Source organism: Rutidosis leptorrhynchoides, chromosome 10 (genome assembly GCF_046630445.1).
Source record: "Rutidosis leptorrhynchoides isolate AG116_Rl617_1_P2 chromosome 10, CSIRO_AGI_Rlap_v1, whole genome shotgun sequence".
NCBI classification, from domain to species: Eukaryota; Viridiplantae; Streptophyta; class Magnoliopsida; order Asterales; family Asteraceae; genus Rutidosis; species Rutidosis leptorrhynchoides.
This window is the reverse complement of record NC_092342.1, coordinates 280,727,546-280,736,024: the sequence shown is the minus strand read 5'-3', so window position 1 is coordinate 280,736,024 and position 8,479 is coordinate 280,727,546.

The following is an 8,479-nucleotide window of genomic DNA, read 5'->3' as shown; positions in this document are numbered from 1 at the left end:
TAATCATCCAAGATCAAGAAACCTTTGTTACTTACAGTAGGTTATCTTTCTAATACAAGGTAATAATCATATTCAAACTTTAATTCAATTTCTATAACTATAACAATCTTATTTCGAGTGAAAATCTTACTTGAAATTGTTTTCCTGTCATGATTCTGCTTCAAGAACTTTCAAGCCATCCAAGGATCCTTTGAAGCTAGATCCATTTTTCTCATTTCCAGTAGGTTTATCCAAGGAACTTGAGGTAGTAATGATGTTCATAACATCATTCGATTCATACATAAAAAGCTGTATTATTCAACGTTATAAACTTGTAATCACTAGAACATAGTTTAGTTAATTCTAAACTTGTTCACAAATAAAGTTAATCCTTCTAACTAGACTTTTAAAATCAACTAAACACATTTTCTATATCTATATGATATGCTAACTTAATGATTTAAAACCCGGAAACACGATAAACACCATAAAACTGGATATACGCCGTCGTAGTAAAACCGGGGGCTGTTTTGGTTGGGATAATTAAAAGCTAAGAAGAACTTTGATTTAAAAGCTATACTTCTGGAAAAATGATTTTTCTTATGAACATGAAACTATATCCAAAAATCATGGTTAAACTCAAAGTGAAAGTATGTTTTTCAAAATGGTCATCAAGATGTCGTTCTTTCGACGAAAATGACTACCTCTTTCAAAAATGACTTGTAACTTGTATTTCTGACTATAAAATTATACTTTTTCTATTTAGATTCATAAATTTAAGTTCAATACGAAACCGTGGCCACTGGAATCACTCAAAACGGATTAGAAACGAAGAAATGGCGAGTAAAACAAGATTGATAAAAACTACTCATTTTACCTACGTGAAAGTTAGTAATAAATCTATTCCAACCATAACCTAATCAACTTATATTGTATATTATGTAATCTTGAGATACCATAGACACGTATAAAATGTTTCGACCTATCATGTCGACCCATCTATATATATATATATATATATATATATATATATATATATATATATATATATATATATATATATATTGCGGAACAACCATAGACACTCTATATGTGAATGTTGGAGTTAGCTATACAGGGTTGAGGTTGATTCCAAAATATATATATAGTTTGAGTTGTGATCAATACTGAGATACGTATACACTGGGTCATGGATTGATTCTAGATAATATTTATCAATTTATTTCTGTACATCTAACTGTGGACAACTAGTTGTAGGTTACTAATGAGGACAGCTGACTTAATAAACTTAAAACATCAAAATGTATTAAAAGTATTGTAAATATATTTTGAACATACTTTGATATATATGTATATATTGTTATAGGTTCGTGAATCAACCAGTGGCCAAGTCTTACTTTCCGATGAAGTAAAAATCTGTGAAAGTGAGTTATAGTCCCACTTTTAAAATCTAATATTTTTGGGATGAGAATACATGCAGATTTTATAAATGATTTACAAAATATACACAAGTACGTGAAACTACATTCTATGGTTGAATTATCGAAATCGAATATGCCCCTTTTTATTAAGTCTGGTAATCTAAGAATTAGGGAACATACACCCTAATTGACGCGAATCCTAAAGATAGATCTATTGGGCCTAACAAACCCCATCCAAAGTACCGGATGCTTTAGTACTTCGAAATTTATATCATATCCAAAGGGTGTCCCGGAATGATGAGGATATTGTTATATATGCATCTTGTTAATGTCGGTTACCAGGTGTTCACCATATGAATGATTTTTATCTCTATGTATGGGATGTGTATTGAAATATGAAATCTTGTGGTCTATGGTTACGATTTGATATATATAGGTTAAACCTATAACTCACAAACATTTTGTTGACGTTTAAAGCATGTTTATTCTCAGGTGAATACTAAGAGCTTCCGCTGTTGCATACTAAAATAAGGACAAGATTTGGAGTCCATGTCTGTATGATATTGTGTAAAAACTGTATTCAAGAAACTGATTTCGATGTAACATATTTGTATTGTAAACCATTATGTAATGGTCGTGTGTAAACAGGATATTTTAGATTATCATTATTTGATAATCTACGTAAAGCTTTTTAAACCTTTATTTATGAAATAAAGGTTATGGTTTGTTTTAAAAATGAATGCAGTCTTTGAAAAAAAACGTCTCATATAGAGGTCAAAAAATCGCAACGAAATCAATTAATATGGAACGTTTTTAATCAATAAGAACGGGACATTTCATTATTCACCTTCGATAAGTGTCGGTTTAATAGCTTCCAGTTGAGCTTCGCAGATTTGTGATATGAGATTCGATTTGATTTTCAGGTTTAAAGCACGAACATGTTTAACATCGTCTTTCCGACTAAGGGCAACGGCAACTACATTTGCCTTGCCGTGATGATACTTCAGTTCACAGTGATAATCGTTCAATAACTGGAGCCATCTGCTTTGCCTCATGTTCAGTTATTTTTGATCAAAGATGTGTCGAAGACTTTTATGGTCAGTGTACACCGTAAAGTGAGTACCATATAGATAATGTCTCCATATCTTTAATGAAAATACCACGACACCTAACTCAAGGTCTTGTGTGGTATAGTTCTCTTCATGCTTCTTCAACTGCCTAGATGCGTAGGAAACAACCTTTTCACATTGCATTAAAACACAACCAAAGCCTTGCTTTGAGGCATCACAGTAAAAAAACAAAGTCGTCAATACCTTCGGGTAAAGATAGAATCGGGGCTGTGGTCAATTTCTCCTTCAGAATCTTGAAAGCAGATTCATGTTCTTCGGACCACTCAAACTTCTTTCCTTTTTGAGTTAGCTTCGTAAGAGGTTTAGCAAGGAGAGAAAAATCTTTTATAAATCTCCGATAGTAACCGGCAAGTCCCAAAAATTGGCGAATATGCTTCGCAGTCTTTAGTATCTCTCAGTTTTAAATAGCTTTAATCTTAGCTGGATCGACATGTATTTCGTCTCTATCAACAACATGTCCAAGGAATTGTACGGTTTTGAGCCAAAATTCGCACTTAGAAAATTTAGCGTAGAGTTGTTCCTTCCGTAAGAGTTCAAGCATCATGCGCAGATGTTGCTCATGTTCTTCCTCATTCTTGAAATAGATCAAAATGTCATCAATGAAAACAATGACGAATTTGTCGAGATAAGGTTTGAAAACACGGTTTATAAGATCCATGAATACTGCAGGTGCGTTGGTCAAACCAAAAGGCATGACACAAAATTCATAGTGCCCATAACGAGTGCGAAAAGCAGTCTTAGGAATATCGGATTCCTTGACTTTGAGTTGGTGATAACCCGATCTCAAATCAATCTTTGAATAGATGCTTGACCCTTGGAGTTGGTCGAATAGATCATCAATACGTGGCAATGGATAACAGTTCTAAATAGTAAGCTTGTTGAGTTCGCGGTAATCAATGCACATACTCAACGTACCATCTTTCTTCTTAACGAATATAATAGGAGCTCTCCATGAGGACGAGCTTGGATGAATGAAACCTTTATCCAATAGTTCTTGGAGTTGATTGGATGATTCCTTCATCTCAGAGGGTGCTAAACAATATGGAGCTTTAGCAATAGGAGCAGCACCGGGAGTTAAATCAATTTGAAATTCAACTTGTCGAGGAGGTAGAAGACCAGGAAGATCTTCGGGAAACACATTGGGAAAATCTTTAACCACTGGTACATCTTCAATACGCTTCTCTTTCGATTCAATCATCTTAACGTGGGCTAGAATAGCTGGATAACCTTTCATAAGGTATTTGCGGGTTTTAATACAGGAGATAATATTGAGATTGGAACCACTCTTTTCACCTTGGATGATGAGAGTCTCTCCATTTCCCAATGGAACATGAACAGTTTTATCATAACACAGGATGGCAGCATGTAATGGACGTAACCAATCCATTCCAACTACGACATCAAAACTTCCGAGCTCGACCGGTAAAAGGTCTATCTTAAATTCTTTATTGGCTAAGATTAGGTTGCAGTTTTTATAGATTTTATCAACTTGCATGATCTTTCCATTGGCTACTACTACTAATCGTTTAGTTTCTAGGGGTTGAGGCTTTTTAGTAAACAGGGTACAAAAATCACTAGACACGTAACTTCTGTCAGCACCAGTATCGAATAAAATAGTTGCATAATAATTATTGACAAGATACGTACCCGTGATGACCTCATCTTCATCTCGGGCTTCAGCAGCAGTAATAACAAACGCACGACCCTTCGCAGCAGTAGCATTAGCTCCGGTAGCAGGATTATCCTTCTTCTTAGGACAATTTGGACTAATGTGTCCCTTTTCTCTACAAGTATAGCAAGTAGGAGGAGCCTTGGCAGGAACAATCACTTTATCCTTTGAAGGAGTCTTACACGTCTTAGCTACGTGTCCCACTTTCTTACACAATGCACATCAGTGCACCGCCCCGGGTGATGTCTCTCGTAACGAATATAAAAAGGATAGGTACCCTTATAATTCGACCTTGTACTATCCGTAGGCTTCTTACTAGCACTTTGAGTAGAATCTTGAGATGACTCAAACTTCCTCTTACCATCGTTACCCTTGGTCTCAACCTGCTTATAAGCTGACGCTCTTCTTCTCTTGGCCAACATTAGATTTTGTGCCATGAGAATTACAGCATTGAGAGTAACCTTCTCGGCAGCAATAACATTCCCTTGAACATCCTCGAGAAGACCTTCGATATACCTTTCAATTCTCCTAGCCTCGGTAGGAAACATTTCAGGACATAGAGTAGAAAGCTCAAGATATCGGTTGGTGTAGCTTTCAATATAGTACCCTTCACCTTGAGTTCCCAGAACTCAGCTTCAAGTTTCTGAACTTGACTCCTTGGGCAGAATTTATTAATCATCATGCTTTTGAGTTCGTCCCATGGAATTGCATTAGCATTATCAATTCCTACGGACTTGGCATGAGCAGACCACCAAGTTAAAGCATTACCACCTAATGAGCCAGTGGCATACTTTACTCGATCGTTATCACCACAGTTGTAAATGCGGAAAATGGATTCCATCTTCTCGAACCAGCGAACTAATTCGACAGCTTCTTCATTTCCCTTAAATGCAGGAGGATTACAGTTTGTGAAGTCCTTGTATGAACAAGGTTTCGGTTGAGGATTAGCATTATTGGCTTGAGTGTTGCCTTGTGCGGCAGTGAGTAGTTGTTGGAATTGCTCGGTAGTCAATACGATATTGTTAACAGTAGGTGCAGCTGGACGAACCATGATGTTGCTACATAAGTGAACATAAGTCAGATAAGTTAACAAGTTATAGGGTTGAGCAATTACAAGTAGGAATAAGATAATTGATAATGCTAAAAACGAACATATATTTCATAGCATTATTCCCCAAGAAAGACAAGCTTTTAGTTGCAATTGTTCTATTTACAAGTGATATTCGTTTAAATATTAAAAGGTGAAGACAAAAGACAGATTCGACGAATTGAAGACGCAAACGACCAAAAAGCTCAAAAGTACAAAATACAATCAAAGAGGTTCCAATTATTGATAAGAAACGTCTCGAAATTACAAGAGTACAAGATTCAAAACGCAAAGTACAAGATATTAAATTGTACGCAAGGACGTTCGAAAATCCGGAATCGGGACCAGAGTCAACTCTCAACGCTCGACGCAACGGACTAAAAATTACAAGTCAACTATGCACATGAATATAATATAATATATAAATAATTCTTAAAAATTATATATATATTATATTAATATTTAAAATCGTCGGCAAACAAAGAGCCAAATGTGGGTGAGCTGTGAAAACGATCTCCGCGACTCGCGGAGTTTGAAGAAGAAAAGGGCCGCGAGTCGCGGAGCCCCAAAAACTGAAACTCCCTATAAAGCCCAACGAATTCTGATCAATTTTTAAATCCATAATCTATCTCTCTCTCAATATATACGTAAATATATATATATATATATATATATATATATATAATTTATATTTTAATTTTAATTTTAATTTTAAATCCTAATAATAAGGGTATGTTAGCAAATGTTGTAAGGGTGTAAGTCGAAATTATGTCCGTGTAACGCTACGCTATTTTTAATCATTGTAAGTTATGTTCAACCTTTTTACATTAATGTCTCATAGCTAAGTTATTATTATGCTTATTTAATCCGAAGTAATCATGATGTTGGGCTAATTACTAAAATTGGGTAATTGGGCTTTGTACCATAATTGGGGTTTGGACAAAAGAGCGACACTTGTGGAAATTAGACTATGGGCTATTAATGGGCTTTGTATTTGTTTAACTAAATGATAGTTTGTTAATTTTAATATAAATATTTACAATTGGACGTACCTATAAATAACCACATACACTCGATCGGACACGATGGGCGGGATATTTATATGTACGAATAATCGTTCATTTAACCGGATACGGGAATGGATTAATAGTCTATGGAATTATTAAAACAGGGGTGGAATTATTAAAACCTTGGGTTACACGCAGTCGATAACCTGGTGTAATTATTAAACAAAGTATTAAAACCTTGTTACAGTTTAAGTCCCCAATTAGTTGGAATATTTGACTTCGGGTATAAGGATAATTTGACGAGGACACTCGCACTTTATATTTATGACTGATGGACTGTTATGGACAAAAACCAGACGGACATATTAAATAATCCAGGACAAAGGACAATTAACCCATAGGCATAAAACTAAAATCAACACGTCAAACATCATGGTTACGGAAGTTTAAATAAGCATAATTCTTTTATTTCATATTTAATTTTATTTATTATTGTATTTAATTGCACTTTTAATTATCGTACTTTTTAATTATCGCAAGTTTATTTTATCGCACTTTCATTTATCGCAATTTCATTATCGTTATTTACTTTACGCTTTAAATTAAGTCTTGTATTTATTTATTATTTTACATTTGGTTTTAACTGCGACTAAAGTTTTAAAATCGACAAACCGGTCATTAAACGGTAAAAACCCCCCTTTATAATAATAATATTACTTATATATATATTTGTATTTTTATAAAAGTAAACTAATATAGCGTTAAGCTTTGTTTAAAGATTTTCCCTGTGGAACGAACCGGACTTACTAAAAACTACACTACTGTACGATTAGGTACACTGCCTATAAGTGTTGTAGCAAGGTTTAAGTATATCCATTCTCTAAATAAATAAATATCTTGTGTAAAATTGTATCGTATTTAATAGTATTTCCTGTTAAAATATAAAGCTATTTTATATACACCTCGCATAACATCAAGTTATTTTTGGCGCCGCTGCCGGGGATTCGCTTAAAAGCCAGAAGCGCAACGCTAATATAAAAAAAAAGATTTTAATTTTTAGTTTACTTTTATAAAAATACGTTTTTGTAAAAAAAATACATTTTTAATTATTCGAAAATATAAAAAGAAAACAAAAATATAAATATTTTTAAGAGTTTGTTAAATATTTAAGTTTTATAAAGTTTCTTTATTTTTATTTTATAAAAATATAAGTTTTATTTAAATATTTTGTGTTTATTTAGAACATATAAAAAAAACCGAAAAAAAAAATTTAATATATATATAAATCTATTTTTAATATTTTTTTAAAATTATAAAGTAGTTCTATTTTTATTTTAGTTTTTAAATATAAGTTTTTATTATATAAATATTTTGATTTAAACAGAAAATATAACACAGAAACCGAAAAAAAAACGTCGAATTAAAAAGCTGTACCAGAGTTGAATTTTGGAACCCCGCGACTCGCGGAGTTTGCAGCCTTGAATACCGCGACTCGCGGAGACAGTCTGACACGGGTACACAGAAGCCGTAGCAGCATTAATTACGGGTTTTTATTAATTATATTTAAACTTAAACCCTAATTAGGGTATATTTATTATAATATTTAGTTTTTATTAGTTTATTTTGTTTTAATTAGTTTAATAAAATATAAAATTAATAGTTTTAATAAATAATTAATATAAAAATAATATTTTTATAAAAATTGTACTTTTTACAACTTTTTGTATATTTTTATATTTTTTCCCTTTTTAATCGTTTTAGCGTAATATTTGTATTTTTAGCTCATATTTAGTTTTAAACTTAGTTTTTGCCATAGTTATTTTTACTTCTAGATTTTTAGGCTTTGCCGTAGAATTCCTTAAGTGCTTTTTCTTTAGACTAAGATTTAAGTGCTTTAGAATTTTGCGACGCCTTTTTAAGTTTTAGTTTCTTTTTAAGTTATTTCCATTTGGGATATAGTTTTTCTTGTAAGTTTTAATATTTTTAGACGACTTTTACCTATGTATCAATTATCATTCCAATTAGTAATCTCAATTTGCGATTATAATTTTAAGTTAGTTGTAGTAATAAGGTTAGGTTAGTCAAGTGTTTTTAAGTGTTATAAGTTTCTTTTATTTTTCCGTCACCTTTTATTTTTCAACCATTTTTATTTTTCGACCTTTTTCGACGAACTCTTTTTCTTTCTT